Source organism: Oryx dammah, unplaced genomic scaffold (assembly GCF_014754425.2).
Source record: "Oryx dammah isolate SB20612 unplaced genomic scaffold, SCBI_Odam_1.1 HiC_scaffold_2, whole genome shotgun sequence".
In the NCBI taxonomy this organism is placed as follows: Eukaryota; Metazoa; Chordata; class Mammalia; order Artiodactyla; family Bovidae; genus Oryx; species Oryx dammah.
The window spans coordinates 15938633-15964640 of NW_024070186.1; the positions used below are offsets into that span (position 1 = coordinate 15938633).

Consider the following 26008-nt stretch of genomic DNA (forward strand, 5'->3'; position numbering starts at 1 on the left):
TTCTGAAGGAGATCAGCCCTGGGATTTCTTTGGAAGGAATGATGTTAAAGCTGAAGCTCCAGTACTTTGGCCACCTCATGCGAAGAGTTGACTCATTGGAAAAGACTCTGATCCTGGGAGGGATTGGGGGCAGGAGAAGGGGACGACAGAGGATGAGATGGCTAGATGGCATCACTGACTCGATGGATGTGAGTCTGAGTGAACTCTGGGAGTTGGTGATGGACAAGGAGGCCTGGCATGCTGCAATTCATGGGGTCACAAAGAGTCGCACATGACTGAGAGACTGAACTGAACTGAGGGACCTCATGTAAATAGAATTCAGTATTTACTCTGTTGCTATTGCCTTACTTCACTCAGCATAATGTCCTCAAGGTTTAGTCACATTGCAGCAAGTGTCAGAATCTCCTTCCCCTTTAAGGTTGAATAATATCCCCATGCATGTGTAGTCCACATTTATTTTTGGTCCATTTATCCATCGGCAAGTACTTGGGTTGCTTCCACCTTATGGCTATTGCGAATAATGCTGCTATGAACATACATGTATGAATATCTCCTCGAAATCCTGTTTCAGTTCTCTTGGGAAGATTCTTTCTTTTTCCCCCAATGAATATTTAATGAGTGCTGACCATATGCCTGGGCCATAAAGACAGAAGATATGGGATTCCTTATGGTATTCATCACCTAACATTCACACCAAAGACCAGCCTTCTCTTTTATAATGATTTTCAGTGTCTGTTGAATTGGCTATAGGACTGGTGAGAAATAAAGCACAAGGAACTATAGATGACTTATTTGAGGTTTTTTCCCTGAATTAAATGTTTGATGTTGAAGTTGTTTCTCATACCAATCAATACTCTTAAAGGAAAAAAAAATTCCCTCTGTTTATGATGATATTTATCAAGATACTACAATCAATTTTAATAGTGTGTAAAACACAAAAGAATTGGAAAGTAAATTTCCTAGTAGGGAAATGGGCTGCCAATCTTATTACTTTTCATTATGCATACAGATGATTATATCAAAACTGCACTGAATCTAAAACAGACCTGCCACATGGTCCTGTGAGGTTATCCTCTCCGGGTTTACTTGAAATAAACTCTGTGAACATGGGCTTCCCTGATAGCTCAGTTGGTAAAGAATCCACCTGCAGTGCAGGAGACCCTGGTTCAGTTCCTGGTTTGGGAAGATTCTCTGGAGAAGGGAAAGGCTACCCACTCCAGTATTCTGGCCTGGAGAATTCCATGGACTGTATAGTCCATGGGGTCACAAAGTACATGTATTAAACAATGCTATCATTAAGTGCTTTGAAAGCAGGAAATGTGATTTGTGTCCTAAGTATCACAAGGGTACAGCACCTTGTAGCAGCAGTGATGACTCTATGTAGGTATGTTAACAGTAATGACTGATAATCTAAGGGTCTTCATATTCATCGCCATGTGGAATGCTGTGACCTAGCCTTTATAATGTCTTCTTAAAATCTAAAATGGTATCTTCACTTTGCAGAACATCTTTGCATGCTGATCTGATTGGCCCAAACTTGGAATGTATAACACACAAAAAAGCCATTGTTTTCAGATTCGCTACCCTTTGTTAATTTCAGTCCAGCCATTTAAGAAACAGTCTATTTCTATTTGGTTCATCAAAGACTTTGATTTTTTTTCCCCTTTATTAAACCTATGAGAAAAAATGTATTTTAATAGGCTTATGGTGATCAAAGATATCATTCTCTGCTAAAAAGATTTTTTTAAAGCCTTTCCAAGTAAATTCCTTTCAGGAAAGACATTAAATCTCCACATTTTTGGTGGTGTCCAGATACTTTGAAAGAATGCTAGCCCAGAAGAGAAATGATGGATACACTCCTCTTTTGCAATCTGTGCCAGCGAAATACAGATGTTTTCCTAATTAGGGTATAGAACAGACACACGAAAACATTCCAGAACATTTTAGAGATGGCAAAGAAACAAAGACTTGGCAAGAAATTGCAACATATTAACCTTGGCAAAATCTCCAACACACAGGTGAGAGCTCTTGCATATTGTCATTTACTGTGACAGATGTTGAAAAAGTAGAGACAGATCCACATCTTCCTAATTCCAGCCTCTTCCATGGACACTGGATCCACCCTATCGCCCACTCAGGACAACACACTCCCAAATCCCCCAACTCTCTCTGCATCCTCAGGTTTTTTCTCCTCTACCTGGACCACTCCCACCCACTTCCAAGCAGGTTGTGATTATTTCGCATCTTAATAAAGATGACACAAAACTTTTTTCACCCCACATGTTCCTCCCACCTCAGTCCCATTCCTCTGCACTTCTTTTACAATAAAGCCCCTAAAAGAGTTGACAGCAAACCCTCTCCTCCAGTTCTCACTGGCCCCATCACTCATGGAAACAGATCCTCTCTCCATAACCATTACCCTCATGTGCCTAAGTCAACTGTCAGACTCCCTCCCTGTTCCAGGCTTTGCTTCCCTTGGCTTCTGGACAGACCATCTTCTAATCTCCTTCCACCTCCGTGGCTGCTCCTTCTCAGGGCTCTGGCTGATTCCTCCTGACCTCCCCAGTCTCTAAAGTCTAGGGGTGTCTCAGCACCAGTCATTGGAGCCCACAGTGATTGCGTCCAGTCTCAAGACTACACATCTCCTCTGGCCAAGTGACTCCCAAATTTAGGTCTCTATCTGGAACCTCTAGCTTAAACTCCAGATGCAGATTCAGCTGGTACTGGACACTCACCTTGGATGTTGCAAAAGGCATCTCATTTGACTTTTCCAAAACTGAACTCCTAATTCACCTAGTAAGCCATGTGACATTCATCCACGGCCATGCAACCCACCTTTCTCTCACCTCCTCTCCCAGAACCCACTGTGCTCCTGACTGGAGACTCTGTGGTGTTCCTCCCAATGCAAGCACACACTCTTCTCAAGAAGGGCCTTTGCACTGGCCGTTCCACCTGCCGGGAACATGATTTCCCAGAACCTCACTCCGTCTCTCTTTAGGTCTCACCTCCTAGTCAGAGGTGCATTCCCTGGCCCTCCTATACAAATTAGCAACACTTTCCCATCCACTGTGTGCCTTTGCCCATATTTTAATATTCTGCATAGCAATTGATCTCTGGGTCAGGGAGATCCCCTGGAGGAGGAAATGGCAACCCACTTCAATATTTCTGCCTGGAAAATCCCTTGGACAGAGGAGCTTGGCAGGCTACAGTCCATGGGGTCTCAAGAGTTGGACATGACTTAGTGACTAAACATCCACCACCACACCATCCAAATACAGTATATTTACTTGATTTGTCTGCCTTTCTGCACTAAAATGTGATATTCGTGGAGGCAGGTTCCTTGTTACCATGGCTCACTACTGTATCCTCCACGGCCAGAACAGGGACAGGTGGGTATTCAGTGCACATCATGTATTTCTTAAATGTGTTTAGTCACTTGTGAATCATAGCAACAGCCTTAACAAAACAATGACCAAACTCAGTTACTAGCTTTTATTATGAAATACAAAATTGAAGAATTGAAATGAACCTCAGGGGTCATTGCTTTGTCCACTGGAATCACTCCAGGAATTGAATATATGGAATCTCCAATTCAGAGAATGGAGCCTGGAGTTCCATACTCTTAATAAGGATCCAGGTGAGTAACGATCAGCCAGGTATGGGGACCAACAATGTGTTATAGCCTCTCTGTAACGTAGCACCGCTGTCTAGAACCACGCTGACAGGTAGTCACATGTCTGCCAGGCACTTCAGTGATGCGCAGCTCATTACCTTAGGCTCTGAATTGTCCCAGGTTCAGGACATTCATTTTGGAATGTGCTATCTTTCTCAGTTTGATTCGGGGAATACTTTCTGAGGACCTACCCTGGGCCCGGCACGATGCTCTATCCTAGGATGAAGGAGTAAAAAAAACTCAGTGCCTGTCCTCAGGGAGATTCCAGGCAACGAAACAGTTCACAGTCCTCACTGCTGCCCAGGAGACCTCGCCAGATCTTGGCAGGAAAGCCCGCTCCCGTGGACCTGCTTGTTAAATATCTGAAGTATGGTAGAGTGTGCTCTATGTAGAGCCCATGGCATACTTCCTCTGGGATGGTGGGCGGGCAGGAGGTATATCCCCCTGGAATTCTCTAAGCCTTGCTCATATGACATGACTTCCCCACCATGGGAGCGTCTCAGGGTCCCATTGAAAGTTAATATCCAGCCTTCATACCGTCTTCCTATAATCTACCAATCAACCATCTAATTATCAATTTCCATACATATCAGCATTATCCATGTCTTAATACACACAGCAAACACTGAACTGCAGCCACACCTGCCCATTTAGCCCAAAGAATTAGTCATGTTCGACTGTCTATGACCCCACGGACTCTAGGCTGCCAGGCTCCTCTGTCCATAGAATTCTCCAGGCAAGAACACTGGAGTGGGTTACCATTCCCTTCTCCAGGGGATCTTCCCAACCCAGGGATCGAACCCAGGTCTCCTGCATTGTAGGCAGGTTCTTTACCAACTGAGCTACCAGGGAAGCCTAAAGACCTGTGAAAAGAACTCATAGTAAAGCTTGTATTACATGATTGCACAGTTCCCTAAAACATTAAAAACTCTAGAAGAGCCAACATCATACAGTGAGATAGGCACTTGATAAAGATTTTTCTTGGCACTCCAGTTTACCCTGCTCTGTCTAATCAGGGCCTCTGACTGCTAGCACCCAACTGAAGTTTTAAAACAATCAGGTTTTCATCCCTGACAATAATCCCTAAAAAATGCTGGGCTTGCAAGTTTGGAAAATATGGGCAACGGTCTGCAACTGCCAAAATTAACTCAAACTTCATCTCCTTCACTGACAAAATGGATTTCATGAAGAAATGAGCATGAGTGTAGACTTCGGAAAAAACATTCCCACACCATTTCCTGAACTCTGATTTATAGGAAGCGTCTTAGCAGCCTCACCGTGGAGCATTAGCACGTGCCTAAGGAGCCTGCCTGCCACACCTCTTGGTTTCTGGACAGAAAGGAGATTTGAACTGCTCAGTCTTAAATCTCCTCTCCCTGAGGAGGCTGCCAGGCTTGGAAATCAATGAACTGCCCAGACGGAGATGAGACCGTAAGAGTCACAGCGGAAAGCCTCAGACTCTTAAGTGCCAGGTTTTGTTCAAAACATCCCAATCCTTTCTGTTTCAAGAGCTCAGAAGGGCAGGCAGTGAGATGATCTTAGCCTTCGAATACCTGGCTATAAAAGAAGCCATCATTTTCTGATTCACCCAAATGTCACGATTTTGCCCCCAAGTGGATGTGTCTTGATTTGTGAAAACCAAACTTAACTCTATTAAATGTGTTTCTCTGCCTTCGGTGTGAGAAGAGAGTCCAGTGGTGCCCTGCCCACAGTGAGTGTTCAGCTTGTTTCTGACATATTAACATTCAATTACTGAAGAACAAACAACTTCACAGGACAAGTATTTTTTTTATGGCAGGTGGACTCTTACTGCACAGGGAGAATTCTACCCTGAAAAGCCCTCCCCTCAACTTGTTCCTGCCAAAAGAAAATGACCTGCACTGATGGGATGGGGAACGTGGGAGGCCAGGAACACTGGAAGCCCGTAGAATCTGAGTGAGGGTGTGCATCCCGCCCCCACTGGGAGCTGGACATAAGCAGAGTGTATTTGTTTTCTGGGGCACCCAGAACAAAATACTGCAGGCTTGGATGTTGGAACAACAGAAATTCCTGATCCCACAGTCCTGGAGGCTGGGGTCCAAGATGCCAGCAGGGCTGGTTTCTCCTGTGGCCCTTCTCCTTGGCTCACAGATGTCAGCCCTCTTGCTACCCCTTCACATGGTCATCCCATTATGCATGGGCTCCCCAACATCTCTCTGTGTATCCTCATCTCATCTTAAAAGGACCCCAGTCAGAGGGCATCAAGGCCATCCTGACAGCCTCACTTTATCACTCTTTAAAGGCCCTGTATCTCCACGTGCAGTCACATTCTGAGGTCCCTGGAGGTCAGGGCTCCCATGTATGAGTCTTGGGGACACAGTTCAGCTAACAACAGGGGACTGGGCCAGCACAGTTTGTGGATAAGGCCCCAAGACGCTGCAGTTCTCACAGTGTCGATCTGAGCCCCTGTGGGTATGAGAACGCTGATATCCAGAGGAGGAGGAGATGGTGGTGAAGATGGATAGGAAACTTGGCTAAGTCTCTGTAGCTCAGTCTGTTCAATACAAATCAACCAAACCAAGGCGTGTATTTAAACATTCAACAGACTCCTAAACAAAGCTTCACTCTCACTGTCATCATCACCAGCCATGCTGATATCCTGGCCACCAGAGCCCAGCAAGAAAGGGGATTCTGGTCCAGGCTTCCTGGGAGAAGGTTGGATGCAGGGCCAGCCTGGAAGGATGGACAGGGGCACCTTCCCACCTGGGCTTGAAGGCAAGTTAGGAACCCATTCAGAAGCCAGAAGAAAGGAGAGTTTGAGCGGTACAGTTATGGATGTTGGCCACCCTGATGAAGGAGAGAAGGACCATCCCTGGAAAATTCCCTGCCCGTCGAGTCCCTGGGTGATGCCTTTTCATCTGGGTGCCCACATCAGATGTCTCATGCTGTGCGCTGGGCAGGACCCCCACCACTCACAGATGCATCCCCGGCACCTTGCTCCTCGTTGGCCTCCTCTGCCTCCTCCTTCCTCTAGCTTCCACTGGAAGAAGGTGTGGGGAGGGCAGGACTGGCAGCAGGAAGGAATGGGGTGAGCGGGCTGGGGAGCCAACCCACCTCCCCACACACAAAGGCCGAAGAAGAGGAGCAGATGCCACCTTGAGTTCTGAGACTGGCTCATGAAAAAGTTGTTGCTATTGTTCAGTCACTCAGCTGTGTCTGACTCTTTGCGACCCATGGACTGCAGCACTCTTTACTATCTCCCAGAGTTTGCTCAAACTCATGTCCATTGATGCCATCCAACTATCTCATCCTCTGTCACCCCCATCTCCTCCTGCCTTCAATCTTTCCCAGAATTAGGGTCTTTTCCAGTGAGTCAGTTCTTCACATCAGGTGGCCAAAGTTTGGAGCTTCAGCATCAGTCCTTCCAATGAATATTCAGGACTGATTTCCTTTAGGATTGACTGGTTCGATCACCTTGCAGTCCAAGGGACTGGTTTGATCTCAAGAGTCTTCTCCAACACCACAGTTCAAAAGCATCAATTCTTCAGCGCTGCATAAAACAAGTGGGAACTGCTAAAACTCAAGGGCTATGACTCTTCCCAGCTAGTTGGAAAGTGGGGAAAATAAGCACACACAAAATGCCACTGGGAGTTGATATTTATGGTTTAGATAAAGCTTTCAATTCTAATTCTATTCTGGGACTGCCCTGGCGGATGAGCTTATTAGAGAAGGCAGCCAGTCCATTCTCCAGAAGGCCAAGTGTCAGTGGACGCATGAAGGCTATTTTCTGAGCATCTGTGCTTTTCCAAGAACTGGCTGAGGACCAGACACCTTGGCTCAGCTCAGCAATGGGCAGTTCCTCTAGAATCAAATCAGGTCCACCATCCCTTACAAGGCTCCAGAATACTTAAACTAGTGACTCCGGAAAGTTTTGGATAAACAGCCCCATCCAGGAAAATATATCTGATCTTGCATGCTCAGTCACTCAGTAGTGTTCAACTCTTCGTGACCCCATGGACTGTAGCCTGTCAGGCTCCTCTGTCCATGGGATTTTCCAGCAATAACAGTGGAGTGGGTTGCCATTTCCTTTTCCAGGGGAACTTCCGAATCCAGGGATCGAATCTGCCTCTCTTGCATTAGCGGGTGGATTCCTGACCACTGGACCACCTGGGAAGCCCAGTGTCTGAGTACTCAACCCCTATATGTGAATATACCTCTAACTTACATGCTAAGAGGTGGCTTGGTAAAGTGGTTCAGGGCATAGGGTGTGGGAATAGCCCACCACTTTTGAAATCCTGGCTCTGGCCTCATACAGTGTGTTGCCCTCAACACTGGGAATATCTGTGCCTCTGCTTACTCATCTGTAAAATGGGGACAATGAATGGTAAACTTTCATCTTCCCTAATAGCAGTCAGTAGCTCCAACAAACTAATCAGAATGTACAACCTATCTCTAGTGGGTCGTTTTTTTTCTTCTAACAGCTGAAATTCTCTGGAAGATCTTTACCCAGGTAGGAAATTCAGTTTCTAGGTTAACTATTCCAAGCTATTTTTATAGGCAGCAAACTTATATCACTTTTGGTAGTAGAAATCAAATCATGATGGAAACATTTTAAACTATTATCTTTGGACTTCCCTGGTGGCACAGTGGATAAGAATCTGCCTGCCAATGCATGGGTAATAAGGTTCTATCACTAGTCTGGGAAGATTCCCCATGCCATGGGGCAACTCAGCCCATGTACCTCAAATACTGAGCCTGTGCTCTAGAGCCCGTACTCTGCAGTAAGAGAAACCACTGCAATGAGAAGCTCACACACCATCACTAGAGACCTCCTCAAGCAACGACAAAGACTCAGCACAGCCATAAAAAGAAAAATCATCTTCAAAAAGACTCTCCATTGCAGGAGCTCCTGTCAAAAGTTTGTTTCCAACTCAGGGTTAAAATATCCCTTAAAGGACATTTATTAATTATAGTCATTATTTCTTTCAATATCTATTAATGGCATGCTGCTGATGGACACTTGGAGTTGCAATAAAAGTCAGGAAATCTGGAGCTGTGGCTTTCTGGGAAATAAAAGCAAGTAATTCATCTTCAGAGGTCTTGTTTTCATAAACAAACCAGACCGATGATGTACTGCAGCCTGAAAATGGTGGCAGCAGCTGTAAGCAGCACATGCTGGAGAGCAGAGTGCATGCTCATTTGGCTGCAGAGTCTGCCCATCACTGGAGATTTCTGCCCTGGGCAATCTCAAGAGAGAGGTACCCGCATGATCTGGACCAACTTGCTTAGATGCGCCCTGCCCTCTCTTTTCTCCACCTTGTTGTCCTCATGTGAGGTTTTAGGAGCATCCTTGTCTGCTTGCTGCTGCCTCCCATTCCATGGACAGAAGTGCCATGCTTCACACCCCCAGCCTCCTTCCCAGCAGCATATGGGTCATTTCCAATCATTTGCTTTTACAAGTAACATGACAAAGAACAACCTTGCGAGTTCCTTTTCATAGTTTTGCTGAATGTAACTTTTGTGTTACAAAAATGGCTGAGCGTGGAAGAATTGATGCTTCCAAATTGTGGTGCTGGGGAAGGCTCTTGAGAGTCCCTTGGACTGCCAGAAGATCAAACCAGTCAATCCCAAAGGAAATCAACCCTGAATATTCATTGGAAGGGCTGATGCTGAAGCTCCAATACTTTGGCCACCTGATGCAAAGAGTAGACTCATTCGAAAAGACCCTGCTTCGGGGAAAGATTGGAGGCAAGAGGAGAAGTAGGCAGAGGAAGAGATGGTTAGATAGCATCACTGATTCAATGAACTGAATTTGAGCAAACTCTGGGAGATGGTGGAGGACAGAGGAGCCTGGCATCCTGCAGTCCATGGGGTCATACAACTTAGCAACTGAACAACAACTTTTGTGTAAATTCCTAGGAGTGGGTTTCTGAGTCAAAGGGCAAACATATGAATTTACCTAGTCATTTCCAAACTCCCCTCTGTGGTTTTTGTAGGATGGAGTAGCATTTTAATAGAAACTTCTCTTGTAACACAAATGCCTTCAAATGAGCTCTGTAAATTGCTCTTTCCCATCCTTGAATGAAATCTTGGCCAAAGCTATATTTTTCTAAGAGCTTTGTGGCAATACATTTATTTTTAGGTATCATATGTCCTGTCCTGTTTAACATCGAATTTTCTGTGTCTGGCACCCTTAAGGGCCTGCCTTAGGCTCAGGGTTTAGAGGGGGAGGGGAGGTGTGGCTGGATTTATCTCTATTCATTTCTATTTCCCCATCTTGATCACAACGGTGCCTCTGATTTTTCCAGGACTGAAACAGAAGGAGTGGAGAGGTAATGGGCATGAACGTTCTTCTTTGGCTTCGTGGTTGGTAGATTCTGAATGTGGCTGATGTCGACATGCAGGGGTCTCCTCAGAACCACTGTCTCCTCCTCTCCACCCCCACCATGGACTCCCACCTGCAGCTTCCTGGTGTAGGCAGAGCCACTGCTAGCCAGTTGGCCACTAACTACTCCCTCCTTAGTCTCTAGCACTTGACAGTTGACACAGAGGTTGGCAAACTTTTTCCACATAGAGCCAGGTAGTAAAAATCTCACTCTTTGACAAGAGATGCTTTCCATTTTGTGCACTCAAGTCTGCTGCTGTAGCATGAAAGCACTCTGGACAACATGTGAACAAATCACATGGCTGCATTCTGCTGCTGCTTCTAAGTCGCTTCAGTTGTGTCTGACTCTGTGTGACCTCATAGACAGCAGCCCACCAGGCTCCCCATCCCTGGGATTCTCCAGGCAAGAACACTGGAGTGGGTTGCCATTTCCTTCTCCAATGCATGAAAGTGAAAAGTGTAAGTGAAGTCATTCAGTCCTGTCCAACTCTTAGCGACCCCATGGACTGTAGCCTACCAGGCTCCTCCGTCCGTGGGATTTTCCAGGCAAGAGTACTGGAGTGGGGTGCCATTGCCACCTTTCTAATGAAACCTTATTTAGAAAAAAGCAGATTTGGTTCACAGGCCTTAGTTTCTGACCCTTGGGATACCACATACAAACTCCCTCTAGGGGTCCTCTCTTGTGGGGTCCTTCTGTGGTGACCAAGGTCTAGGTTCCTGTAACAGAGACACAACGTGTCCATTGAAAATAAGCACCTTGCCCATACCAGCAATAAAGACCGTAGTGACAAGACTTTTAGACTTGCTCCTCTCTTCGTTGAAGAGTCCAAGGAAAGGAAAAGAAGGACAAATTGTCTGAAACTAGTTTTTAATTATTATTAAGCTATTATTTACCACCCCCAAACTTCTTCCCTGGTGGCTCATGGTAAAGAATCTACCTGTCAAGCAGGAGACCCAGTGTTCAATCCCTGGGTCAGGAAGATCCCCTGGAGAAGGAAACAGCAACCCGCTCCAGTATTCTTGCTTGGTGAATCCCATGGACAGAGGAGGCTGGAGGGCTACAATCAATGGGGTCACAAAGAGTTGGACACAACTTAGCAACTAATCAACAATAATGAAACGTAAGATGATCATAAGATGCATCATCTGGAATGCTTTTGGCTGCAGCCCTGGGATTTCTTTGGAAGGAATGATGCTGAAGCTGAAACTCCAGTACTTTGGCCACCTCATGCGAAGAGTTGACTCAGTGGAAAAGACTTTGATGCTGGGAGGGATTAGGGGCAGGAGGAGAAGGGGACAACAGAGGATTAGATGGCTAAATGGCATCACTGACTCGATGGACATGAGTCTGAGTGAACTCCGGGAGTTGGTGATGGACAAGGAGGCCTGGCATGCTGTGATTCGTGGGGTCGCAAAGAGTGGGACACGACTGAGCGACTGAACTGAACGGCAACAGAAAACTATAGATTTAGAGTGAATCAAACAAGTAGGGGTTTATTTTTCTCCAAATCAAGAAGTCTTTTGAAATAGTTGGTAGTAGATCAAAAGCCCAGGGAAAGTCAGTGTCAGATCTCTGCTTTTTTACCCCTGACCTCTTGTTCAAGGTCAGAATTTGGCTAACTCTGTTAGAAGTCTTGTATTTTTATCAAAGGCAGGAAGGAGGAGAAATGATAATCCCGGCCACACCTGCCACCCTTATCAGGAAAACACACACTGCCCCTGAAATCCCCCAGGATACCACATTTAAGTCTCACTATCCATAGCTGTGTCCTTAGTCACAAAGCAAGTGACAGTGAAAAGATTCAGGCTGGAGAAAGGGGACTTGGGAAGGTGATCCAGGTTGATCACCCAAGTGAAAATATCTGCCACAGGTCAGGAAACAGAATTATGACCATTGCCATCTTTCAAAAACTAGACACAGACGCACATGATGAGAATATTCCCCATACTCTGTGTACACACAGACTTTAACTTCCAATCAGGCTCAGAATGTTTCAATTTGAAATATGAAAAGACAGCCACAATCACCAGATACTTGAGGAAAGCCTCTAGGTGAGATACAGAGACACTGACAAACACCTTGAAGAGGGAGCCCAGGAGAAACAGAGGCAAGGTGGGAAGACGAAAGAAAACTTCAAAAAAAAAAAAATCACAATTTTTCTCAGACTAATGCAACTTTGAAACAAGGATAGGACACAGCCAAAAGAGAAACATTCAGAGGAAAAGAAACTGCTCTTGAAAATTAAAATTAAGATAGCAGAAATGAATATGGAATGTAGAATCAAAAGACAAAGAAGATGAGAAATAGGAGAGACCACACAGACAGGAGCAGCATCTAGATAACAGGAGGTCCAAAAGAGAGAATAGTTACTAAAAAATTTCTCAGAACTGAATGGCATGAAATTCTAGACTGAATAGACACACCAAACATCCCAGCATAAACAAGACACACCATCATGAAGTTTCAGAATACCGGGTCTAATAATACACACTTATCTCATATTTAATTCACATACAAAAATAAGAAATCACAATTGCATTAGGCTTATTAACAGCATCAAAGCAAAAGGTAATGTAAAAGTAGCTTCAAGACTCTGAGGGTACTTCAGTAGAAAACTCTAAAGTAAACACACACAAAAAACTATTAGAATTAATGAATGAATTCAGCACAGTTGAATGATAAGAGATTAATATACAGATATCTGCTGCTTTTCTATACACTAATGAACTAGCAGAAAGTTTTAAAAATCCCACTTAAAATTATATCAAAAGAATAAAATACCTAGGAAAAAATTGACCAAGGAAGTGAAAGACCTATACTCTGAAAATTATGAAACACTGATGAGGGAAACTGAAGATGATACAAAGGAAATGGAAAGACATTCAGAGTTCTTGAATTGGAAGAATTAATACTGTCAAAATGGCCATAGTCCCCAAAGTAATCTACAGACTTAATACAACCCCTATGAGAATACCCATGATATTTTTCCCAGAACTGGAACAAATAGTCCTAAAATTCAGATGGAATCACAGAAGACCCCTAATTGTCAAAGCAATCTTAAGAAGAGAACAAAGCTGGAGGAACCACCTTCCCAAACGTCAGACTATACTATAAAGCTATAGTAATCAAAACAGTGAGGTACGAGTACAAAAACAGACACACAGATCAGCGGAACAGAATAGGGAGCCCAGAAATAAACTAATATACCTATGCCTATGGTCAGTTAAACTATGACAAAGGAGGCAAGAATACACAATGGAGAAAAGACAGCCTCTTCAACAAGTTGTGCTTGGAAAACTGGACAGCTACATGTAAAACATGAGGATTAGACTATTTCCTCATACCATATACAAAAATAAACCCAAAATAGTTTAAAGACTATTTTGTAAGACTGTTATTGTAAATGTAAGACCTGAAACCATAAAACTCATAGAAGAGATCACAAGTAGAACATTCTTTGACATAAATCATAGCAGGGGTTTTTTTTTTGATCTATTTCCTGAAGCAAAAGAAATAAAAGCAAAAATAAACAAATAGTGTCTGATTAAACTTAAAAGCTTTTGCACAGCAAAGGAAACCATTGACAAAATGAAAAGACAACCTACAGAATGGGAGAAAATGTTTGTCAATACTATGACAAGAGATTAATATAAAAAATATCTGAATAGTTCATACAACTCAATATGAAAAATTTTTTTAATGGGAAGAAGACCTGAATAGACATTTTCCCAAAGAAATCATATAGATGACCAAAAGGCACATGAAAATATGGTCAGCATTATTAATCATCAAAAAAAAAAGCAAATCAAAACCACAATGAATATCACTTCCCATCTGCTAGAATGAAAGTGAAAGTGAAAGTTGTTCAGCCATGTCTGACTTTTTGCAACCTAGTGGACTATAGGGTCCATGGAATTCTCCAGGCCAGAATACTAGAGTGGATAGCCTTTCCCTTCTCCAGGGGATCTTCCCACCTCAGGGATCAAACCTAGGTCTCTCGCATTGCAGGCAGATTCACTACCAGCTGAACCACTAGGGAAGCCCAGAAATACTGGAGTGGGTAGCCTATCCCTTCTTCAGTGGATCTTCCCAGCCCAGGAATCGAACTGGGGTCCCCTGCATTGCAGGTGGATTCTTTACCAATTGAGCTATCAGGGAAGTCCCCTGCTAGAATGGCCCTCATCAAAAAGTCTACAAGTTACAAATATTGGCAAGGATGTAGAGCCAAGGAAACCTGTGTACACTGTTGGTGGGAATATAAATTGGTACAGCCATTACGGAAAACAGTATGGAGGCTCCTCAAAATACAAAACACAGAATTACCATATGATCCAACAATCCCATTCCTGGGCATATGTCCAAAGCAAGCAAAAACAGTAATTTGAAAAGGTACAAGCACCCAATGTTCATAGCAGCATTATTTACCAAAGCCGAGATCTAGAAGCAGCTCAAATGTCCATCAGCAAAGTAATGGATAAAGAAGATGTGGTATGTGTTATACATATTATGTACACACACGCACATACACTGGATTATTACTCATCCATAAAAAGAATGACATTTGGTTGGCCATTTGCAACAACACAGAGGGGCCTAGAGATTATCATGCTTAGTGAAATAGGCCAGAGAAAGACAAGCAGTGCATGAAATGACTTAGATGTAAAATCTAAAAAGTAAAACAAAGGAATATATATAACAAAACAGAAACAGATTCACAGATACAGAGAACATACCAGGGGTTACCGGTGGGGAGAGGGAAGTGGGGATGGGCAAGACCAAGGAAGGGAATTAAGAGACTAAAAACTACTATGTATAACATAGATAGCCAACAGGATATATTTTGTATAGCAAACGGAGTTATAGTCATTATCTTATAATAACATTTAACAGAGTATAATATGTAAAAAAAAATACTGAATCACTATGATGTACATCTGAAACTAATATGATATTGTAAATCAACTATACTTCAATAATAAAGAAAAAAAGTGGAGTTTCTCTATTCACTCTTGGGTGCAGATCAGAGGAGATGCTGATCCAAGGAGCCACAGGAAATGGGAAGTGACTCCCAGTGACCACTGGCTGTGCTGACCCCCAGAACTGCCCCCCGCCTCGCCCACACACAGAGCTCCGGTGAATCTGGGTTGGAGCATGAGGCCCAGATTTGAGGTTCAGCAGGTCCCTTCCTCCCTGGAGGCCTGAACATAAATACTGGGATTTCTGTTCTGCAGCCAGCCTCATGGTTCATAAGCCTAGGACAGTGAGCGTTCAAAGAGGCAGAGATGAGCTGGTTCCATCTGCAGCGTCCACTCAGACGTGGAGGGGAAGGTAAGGACCCCACCTCTACCAACAGCCCAGCCACTGGGCACTGCAGTATTGCCTGTTTGGGTGGAGTCAGCAAGGAGGAGGGGTAATGGCAGTCACCCATGTCTTACAGGATGAATGAGCCAAAGTGCACATACACTTACTGATCAAAGGACGACAGAAAACATTTTATATTTTTTGCAATTTGTGTATACTGGAGAATTGATGTTATGGAGACCATAAGCAAACTGTCACATAGGGAATTCTTAAACACACATGGGAGCCACCCTTGGGTGAACGTGTTTATGGATTAGATGACATGTCAGTGTCCGTGGACCAGGAACTTGGCAGTTTGTGACTTTGGCAGCACCACTCCTCCACATCACAAGGCGTCAGCCACTCAAAGGGTTGTGAAAATCCTTATGTTCAGAGTATTTGATCTTCAAAGGAAGTTTTGTGGTTGTTTTTAACCTCAAACAAAATCTCCCTTTGCCCCCCAACCATTTTCTCCCCGTGCTTACAAGTCACATCTTCCTCTTCCAGAAAAAAGTTCAAAGTACACACAGCAATGAAAGGCTCACTCCGGACTGACTCACAGAGGCTTTCGTGAGTTAGATTCTAGAACACTCCAGGAAGTTAGGATTTGGGAAGCAGAGCTTTAAAACTCTGCTTTGTGACTCCTGGGCCAAAATGATGCTCTTTAGTGCATTTGGTGGTAGAGAGTAATCATTCTTTTCTTCCTCCCATATTAGCCCAGCCTGGGCAAGCCGTGGTTCCCGTGCACTGTGCTCATGCCAATGGCTCTGTGCCCCTGAAGCCTTCTGGGACACGGCCTGACAGCTTCTCTGCCAGTGGCTGCAGGACCACAAACGCAACCTGCGTTAGCCCTCACCCAGGACCGACAGGAGAGGGCGATAAATGCCCAGCTCCCTCTCCCTTCAACTGGAACAGCTGAGTCTAGGCACCATTCCCTCTCAAGAGATCCTGGGGGACTGAGCCCCCACCCACGCCTGTAACCTCTCCCTCCCAACACGTCCCCTCCCCGCACTGCCCCAACCTCTGTGCACCATTCCTGGAATCACCTGTGGAGTGAACTGCCCACCTCACATCCTTTCTCTGTTTCCAAGGGAACCCAACCCAAGGCACCACCTAAGTGGTTGCCTGCACCCTGAGTTTAACCTCCCTTTCTAACTCAGAAACTCCTCCACAACCATATTTAACTCCCCTCCCCCAACTCCTCAGACCCTGCACACCCTTGGCCTAAAGCATGTAGAGTAATGTTTTCACACTTTGCAAGGCCTTTATTCTAGTAAAATTGAATCTCAAAGCACAATTTAAAAACAGATGAAGGTGAATCAGCTCTTCCTGTTGTTCAGATGCTAAGTGGACTCTTTGCAACCCCAGGGACTGGTGCACATCGGGCTTCCCTGTCCTTCACTATCTCCCAGAGTTTGCTCAAACTTATGTCCATTGAGTCAGTGCTGCCATACAAATATCTCATACTTTGTCATCCTCTTCTCCTCCTGCCCTCAATCTTTCCCAGCATCAGGGGCTTTTCCAATGAGTCAGCTCTTGGACTCAGCTCTATATATACATATATCCCCTCCCGCTCAAGCTCACCCACTCCATCCCAACCCTCTAGGTCATCACAGAGCACCGAGCTGATCCTCCTGTGCCATACAGCAAAGCAATTATACTCCAATTCAAAACTTTTTAAAAATAAAAATTAAAAAAACAAAACTTTATGTTTCTGAGGAAATTTTGGTAACAATAAAGAAAACAAAAAATTTACTTAAAAAAAACAAAACAAAACAAAACCCAAAACAGGTGAATGAGGAATTCCATCAAAAACTGGGCCCATCAGAGTGACTCCCCATGGCCCAGATGCTGGTGCTGTGTGCTCTCCAGCACAGCCTTCACCTGTCTGGTTTCATCCTGGAACGTGGGCCCCCTTTCTAAAGGGATCTTTATCCATGCCCATCACCAGGCTGATACTGTACCTCATCACCAAACGTTCTGTTTACTGTCTTTACAATCTATCTTCTCAGTAAGCACATAGATTCTAGAAAAACAAGGGCTGTCTTGGTGAAGTTGACTGTTACATCTCAGGGCTTGGAATAGGGCCTGGTATACAGTAGGTGTGTAATAAATTTGCCAAATGAAGGAATAAATCATGGTCATCCTTTGAATCTAGTTCAAGATTCTTTCATCTCTTCAATCCCCAGGCAGTTGAGTTAGAAATGCCTCACGGCATCTAGCAAGAAGAACTAGGACATTAGGAACAAGACGGCCCACAAGCACAGGCCTGCTGCCACTGCCCGCTCCTGCCCACACGGATGCTTCTGACGGACAGTCTCCCTACTGCTCTGAGCAGTCACTATTAGGCCTGCTGAGTTGCAGTGCTGAGTTGCCAGGATTTCAGATCCCTGGTACTCCTGGCTTTTGGAAGCAGATAATATTTTGCTGGGAGAGGGGCTCTGTCCTGTGCATTCCTGGGCTCCACCTTCCAGATGCCAGTGCCACCCCCCAAACTGTGACAGCCAAAACATCTCAGAAGCAGATGGTATTAAGAAGAGGTGGCAAGAATACATACACAGAAGAACTATACAAGAAAGATTTTCATGATCCAGATAACCACGATGGTGTGGTCACTCACCCAGAGCAAGACATCCTGGAATGTGAAGTCAAGTGGGCCTTAGGATGCATCATTACGAACAAAGCTAATGGAGGTGATGAAATTCCAGCTGAGCTATTTCAAATCTTGAAAGATGATGCTGTGAAAGTGCTGCACTCAGTATGCCAGCAAATTTGGAAAACTGAGCAGTGGCCACAGGACTGGAAAAGGTCAGTTTTCATTCCAATCCCAAAGAAAGGCAATGCCAAAGAATGTTCATACTACCACACAATTGCACTCATCTCAAACGCTAGTAAAGTAATGCTCAAATTCTCCAAGCCAGGCTTCAGCAGAATGTGAACCATGAACTTCCAGATATTCAAGCTGGATTTAGAAAAGGCAGGGGAACCAGAGATCGAATTACCAACATCCCTTGGATCATTGAAAAAGCAAGAGAGTTCTAGAAAAACATCTACTTCTGCTTTACTGACTATGCCAAAGCCTTTGACTGTGTGGATCACAACAAACTGTGGAAAATTCTTAAAGAGATGGGAATACCAGACCACTTTACCTGCCTCCTGAGAAATATGTATGCAGAACAAGAGCAGTTAGAACTGGACATGGAACAACAGACTGGTTCCAAATTGGGAAAGGAGTATGTCAAAGCTGTATATTGTCACCCTGCTTATTTAACCTATATGCAGAGTACATCATGTGAAATGCTGGGCTGGATGAAGCACAAGCTGGAATCAAGATTGCCAGGAGAAATATCAATAACCTCAGACAGGTAGATGACATCACCCTGATGGCAGAAAGTGAAGAAGAACTAAAGAGCCCCTTGATGAAAGTGAAAGAGGAGAGTGAAAAAGCTGGATTAAAACTCAACATTCAGAAAACTAAGATCATGGCATCCAGTCCCATCACTTCATGATAAATAGATGGGGAAACAAAGGAAAGAGTGAGACTTTATTTTGGGGGGCTCCAAAATCACTGCAGATGGTGAAATTAAAAGACACTTGCTCCTTGGAAGAAAAGCTATGACCAACCTAGACAGCATATTGAAAAGCAGACATATTACTTTGCCAAAAAAGGTCCATCTAGTCAAAGCTATGGTTTTTCCAGTAGTCATGTATGGATGTGAGAGTTGGACTATAAAGAAAATTGAGCAACAAAGAATTGATGCTTTTGAACCAGGGTGTTGGAGAAGACTCTTGAGAGTCTCTTGGACTGAAAGGAGATCCAACCAGTCCATCCTAAAGAAAATCAGCCCCGAATATTCATTGGAAGGACTGATGGTGAAGCTGAAACTCCAATACTTTGGCCACCTGATGAGAAGAACTGACGTATTGGAAAAGACTCTGATGCTGACAAAGATTGAAGGTGGGAGAAGGGACAACAGAGAATGAGATGGTTGGATGGCATCATGGACTCGATGGACATGGGCTTGAGTAAGCTCCAGGAGTTGGTGATGGACAGGGAAGCCTGGTATACTGCAGTACATGGGGTCACAAAGAGTCGGACACAATTGAGCGACTGAACTGAACTGACTACACTTAAAAATATCTCCAGGGATTGCCCAGTGACCCCTACAGGACAGTTTCCCAGATTGTGACCTGCCAGATCCAACCAGTTCATTCTAAAGGAAATCAGTCCTGGGTGTTCATTGGAAGGACTGATGCTAAAGCTGAAACTCCAATACTTTGGCCACCTCATGCAAAGAGCTGACTCATTGGAAAAGACTCTGATGCTGGGAGGGATTGTGGTCAGGAAGAGAAGGGGACGACAGAGGATGAGATGGCTAGATGGCATCACCAACTCGATGGACGTGAGTTTGAGTGAACTCTGGGAGTTGGTGATGGATAGGGAGGCCTGGCATGCTGCAATTCATGGGGTCGCAAAGAGTTGGACACGAGTGAGTGACTGAACTGAAATGAGTTAGACTTACTTGCTACCTCTGATATAAAGCTCGATACCACCACCTTTTGAGAGGGCTGGAAGCCCAGAAGCTAACACTCACATCACTCACATTTTCTTTTAAAGATTTTTTTTTTTTTGATGTAGACCATTTCTAAAGTCTTTATAAATTTGTTACAGTATTGTTTCTGTTTTATGTTTTGGCTTTTTGGCCCTAAGGCATGTAGGATCTTAGCTTGGCAACCAGGGATCAAACCAGCAAACTTTGCTTGGGAAGGCAAAGTCCCAACCACTGGACTGCCCAGGAAGTTTCTGCTTTAGTGAAAATGACCACTGTCCTCTTGAAGACAGCAGGCAGCAAAACAAGTGTTACTAGAACCATTTGTAACACCTTCTTATCTGTGCTGGAAGAGTGCCCCAGATGGTGGCACCCATCAAACAAACAAATGGTTATGTGTTGGCAACAAGGTAACCACAGGATGGGAGAGGAAGCCCTAGAAACTTTGGCAAACAGAAAAGTGGAATGTCCCCTGAATCTTATCATCTAAAATATGGCATTTAGATGTGTATGTCTCTTAAACTTTCATTTTCCTAGTAATTCATTTTCATTGATTTACAAATTACTGCTCAGGACAGACTGCAAATTTCAAAAGGACGCAGTCAGCACAGAGATTTTTGAACAGCAGGGCTTCAGAGCTCTTGCTCTGCAGAAAGTGCATACCACCTTTCCAAATTGCCAAGTGCAAGCAAGCGTCTGGAACACAACTCGCTGGAGGTAGAGATTTCCTAAACAGTCAGCATGCATGCTAAGTCACTTCAGCCATGTGCGACTCTTTGGGACCCTATGGACGACAGCCTGCCAGGCTCCTCTTCCATGGGATTCTCCAGGCAAGAATACTGAAGTCGGATGTCATTTCCTCCCTCAGGGGATCTTCCCCATCCAGGCTATGAACCCACGTCTCTTACATCTCCTGTGTTGGGAGGCAGGTTCTTTACCACTAGTGCTACCTAACACTTAAACAACCAGGCTTCAGGAACAGGAAAGAACCTGCTGCTTCCGCTCAGGACACCACACGGCAGAGGACACTGTCTCTGTCACGGCCTGCAAACAGTGTCCCAGGGCTGAGACAGGCCGGCCACTGAAGGGGCGGGGCTGGGAGATGCAATAACGGGCAGACTCCCAGGCCTCGCTGCAGACTGTCCTGTCTGGTCAGTCTGGACTGGGTCTTGGGAATCTGAATTTTTAACCAACTCTACAAAGTGTGCTTGCTTCCCAGGTGGCTCAGTGGTGAAGCATCTGCCTGGGTTGGGAACAGCCCCTGGAGTAGGAGCTGGCAACCTGCTCCAATATTCTTGCCTGAAAAACCCTATGGCCAGAGGAGCCTGGAGGGCTACAGTCCACGGTGTTGCAGAAAAGTTGAACACAACTGAGCAACTAAACAACAACAAACAAGTGTGTTTGGTCCCCATCCCAGTCCCCTGTGGCCAGCTGGTTTACAAAGCAAGGACTCCAGTTCTGGCCTTCCAACCAGCACCATGCAGCCTGCCTGCTTCCCATGGCCTGAACCAGGTTCCACATCTTCACAGACCCCAGGTGACCCACATGCAAGCAGCTGCTGAAAATTAGAGCTATCAGAAGAGCTCACAAATGAAACAGATTATAATCACTGAGTGCTGGGGCTTCTAGAAGGCATCTCAGGTCACGCGATCCAATCCCCTAATTTACACGGGACGAAACTGAGGCCCCGAGTGGCTAGAGAACTTGCTCATCCACACCAGTATTTGGTGAGCAGACTTTCCGGGACCAGCACCAGAAACGAACGCCTAATTCCCCAAGGCTGACAAGCGGGAGACGGTGGCATGTCAGGCTGAGAAAAGCTAATGAATTTCCCCAGGAGACAGCTCAATGTAGCGAAGATGGCACTGAATGTTCCCTCTGCGGCCTGGGGAATCCACACCTCCTTCACAAAGCAGCAGCTTCCCATTCCGGCAGCGCATCCTGCTTTGAAAGGGAGTCAGAGCTGATTATCCCGCTCCCCTGAGGCTGCCTGGAAAACTTGGATTCAATGCTTTCCACCCTTTGCCCCCACAGTGCCACTTTCTGAACGGGCTGCTTTGTGGCTGTTCTCTTGGGCTTCTGTCACAGGGTTGGCAGGCAGACAAACTGAAGCAGTTTTCAACCCCCTCCCAAGAAGGCCATTTATCCAGCACAGGGCTGAGGTGGGCTGGAGGTCTACAGGGTCCCTTCTATTGTTCTGTTAGTAGCTTTGCTGCTGCTACTGCTAAGTCGCTTCAATCATGTCCGACCCTGTGCGACCCCATAGACGGCAGCCCACCAGCCTCCCCCGTCCCTGGGATTCTCCAGGCAAGAACACTGGAGTGGGTTGCCATTTCCTTCTCCAAGTTAGTAGCTCAGTCCTGTCCAACTCTTTGTGACCCCATGGACTGTAGCCCACCAGGTTCCTCTGTCTATGGGGATTTTCCAGGCAAGAATACTAGAGTGGGTTGCCATGCCCTTCTCCAGGGGATCTTCCTGACCCAGGGACTGAACCTGCATCTCCTGCATTGCAGGCAGATTCTTTACCATCTGAGCCTGCAGGGTCCTTAGGAGGGCCGGGTATAAATCCTCCTGTGCGTCCTCAGACGAGTGTGAGATGGAGTGAGAGGTTCCCGCTGCCCTTTACGATGAAGGCAGCCCAGGGCACCACCCCTTAACACTGCAGACAGCCCGCTTCATCTTCCTAAACCAGCAGGACTGAGATTCTGTGTTTCCACATACAGGTATATGATGCACCGTATAATAAAACTTGGAAACACTCAACCTGATACCTGTGCAGGGCAGCAAGCATTAACTCAGAAACAAACCTACTAGCTTTGTTTCTCCCCTGTGGTGATGTCAGCCCTCCAATAGTCTCTTTACTCTTCAAGAACTCCAAGAGCAAAAAAAAAACAAACTATTTTTTATTAAGCAGTGATAAATTAAAAAAAAAAGTCAAATAGTCCATCTGGGCCAGGAGATGAGGAACGGAAGTCACATGACAGCCAGTCCAACCGTGTGTCACACACACATTTCCCACAGCTTGGGAAATGGCCCAGAATATGGCACACACACCCTTACTCACACTGTGTGTGCGCGCGTGCAATCCAACTCTTTGTCACCCCATGGACTGTAGTCCGCCAGGCTCCTCTGTCCATGGGATTCTTCAGGTAGGAATACTGGAGTGGGTTGCCGTGCTCTCCTGCAGGGAATCTTCCCAACTCAGGGACTGAACCTGCATCTCTTATGTCTCCTGCATCGGCAGGCACATTCGTTACCACTAGCACCACCCGGGAAGCCCTACCCACACTGCACCATCACGATGTATGCACAAGGCACGGAAGCCCAGGTGGGCCATCCACCTGCCTCACCAGTGTGTTCCGTTTCCCAGGTGGTATCTAGTGTCACTATCGAACAATGATTCCAGTGTCAACACCCAGCCTGGGCTGGGCAGGCGGAGCAGAGAGAGTGTAAGGAGGGACCTGTGACAGATGGCAGGCGAGCCAAGTGTATGCAGAAGGCCCATTGTTCCTCCTAAATGGGGGCTCTTAGGCTCAAGGAAACAGTGGCTTGCTTACCATCAGATAAGACCCAATGCCTCCCCCTGCTGTCCTCTGCTTGGGGCCGGGGCGAGAGTCAGCAGCCATGACCCTCAACCTCAGCCCAGGTGGACCCTGAATCCAGAACCAAAGGCTTGATCTGCTCCTTTCAGTGTCTGAGACATAAAATAAACCTCAAGGCATTGTGCTCCACCCCATGGGGAAGGGAAAGTGGTGTCACCTCTAAAGTCCTCTCCTCAGGTCCAACACAGTCCACTGTGGACACAGGCCACCGTGGAGAAGAAATCAACCATAGCAGGGGCTCAACTAGACCTTCCTCTTTTAGTTTTAGCTACACTGAGTTCAGCGATCATTCTAGAAGCAAACAGGAAGCCCAGAGGAGGTCAAGCCACCTTCTGACGACATAGGAAGTCAGGCAGAAGTCAAGAAAGGGCTGTGGATGCTTCACGGAAAAGCACATGTATTTCATATCCTATAGATTCCATTGAAAGGGGAGGACAGATGCCTTCCAAAGTCTTTACGACATGAAATGCAAGCTTACAGCATGAGTATCTGTGAGTCATAGGTATTTAAACACCAGTGATCCGAGCCTGCCTAAGTGGGCTTTTCCCAGGTTATGCAATGATTCCAGCATTTCTGGAATTAATGCAACATGACAAGAGACATTTTAAAATTTCAAGTGATTACTCTCTAGTGAGGAAACAGACAATGAAATACAGAAAATAACCCCAAACCTTCCCCTCCTCGACCTCCTGCCCTGTCCCACAGCGCAATATCGTGTCACAGACTGTGTCAACAGCACCAAAACCACTATGTGCTGCGGCCTTTGATGAAAATTACACTTGAATTCCAAATTAAAACAACAGGCCATTAAAAGATGGGAGAGAATGAAAGGAAAAAGATCCACAGAATGATAAACTTAGAATGAACTTGGGTGGATTAAATTATGTGTCCCTCTGAACCACCACCAAAAAGAAATGTTAAAACCGTGAACCCATGACCTGTCTTGAGAGTTAAAATCAAGCCACAACGAAGTTGGACTGGGTCAGGACAGGTCCTAATCCAATGACTGCTGTTCTCATAAGAGGAAGCAGATTTGGACATAGAAACACACATGGGGTCTGGGGTGGGGGAGTGGTGTTACAGGAAGACAGAGGAAGGGATGGGAGGACGCAACTAGGAGCCAAGAAACAACATGGACTGCCTGGAGCCACTAGCAGCTGGAAGAGGCAGGAAGGATCCACCCTCAGAACCTTTGGAGGGAGTGCAGTGTGCTGACACTTTGATTCTGAACTCCTGGCCTCCAGAACTGTGAGAGAGTATGTTTCTATCACTAAGTCACCTAGTTTGTGTTCTTCCATTACAGCAGCTGCAGGAAACTTAAAATATTATCCACCAGTGGGGAAGGGGAAGCACAGGGAGGTTGTCACCTGCTCATAGTCACGTATGAAATACCGCTAGGACCCAGGACACTGCAGTGGCTCCAGGGTGCTTCCCACTATGCCCAAGTCATTCACAGACAAATGAAGGTGGTTCTTTAAAAACAAAAGTCATTGCAGGGACTTCCCTGGCGGTCCAGTGGCTAAGGGTCCATGCTCCCGTTGCAGGGGGGCAAGGTTGAATTCCTCATCAGGGAACTAGATTACCATCTAAACATCCTTCATGCGACAACTAGGAGTTTGCACATCACAACTGCATGCTGTAACTAAAGATCCCTGATGCCTCAAGACCCAGTGCAGCCAAATAAATAAACATTTTGGTGGTCAGGGGAAAGACACTGCAGTTCAAATAGCAGCATGCAGAGCAGTGAAATCTTCAGACTGTGGACCCAGGCAGACCTGATGGTTAAAGTCAGCCCAGCCACTCACCAGCGTGGCCAGGGACAAATGACCTGGCTTCTCTGAGCCTCAGTTTCCCCATCTGAAAACTGAGTCAAACAACTGTACGTACTTCACAGGGCTGTTGGAAAGTGAGAATGAAGTAATCTGGGCAAAATGCTTAGCGTGGTGTTCAGCACCCAATCAGCCTGAAATCAAGGTTAGCTACCAATACACAGTTGTTAACAATTTCTCAGATTCTGCCTCTCCAAGTTGTTTGGAGCAGATTCCTGGGCCTGGTATTTCATGATCCTCTGTAATAAGATCTTTGATGTTGAATTACTATTCCAAAGCTCAAGAAGGGCAACTTCCCCCACCTCAAGCAGCTGGTGGGAACCTGGCTTTGGTTTCTGGCTCTTTCCATGCGAGTCATCCGTCCTGGCTTCACTGTCTTTAGTCATTTACCTTCTCAATTTGTTCCATCAACTTTCTTCTTGCTGGCCTTTTTCCAGCCTCCCCTGAAGTGAGTTTAATGTAATTTGGGGACACTGGGTGGCTTGTTCTGAAAAAGGCAAACCTTTAAATTGTATATGAATAGACATATGTATATGTATAGGCAAACCTATAAATCGTATCTTCAGTCCAAAATCTTTCAGGTAACTGTGAACTGAGAAGCCAATGAGTCCATGTTTGAATGAGTCCATGATTGAAATGTGCAACCCCT

The 26008-nt window shown here is 45.5% G+C and overlaps 1 protein-coding gene across 1 annotated transcript in view; it reads right to left on the reverse strand.

Annotated features, from left to right (window-relative positions):
- Window positions 1–26008, reverse strand: part of BACE2 (beta-secretase 2) — a 104397-nt gene that overhangs the window by 74330 nt on the left and 4059 nt on the right. The window lies entirely within an intron of this gene.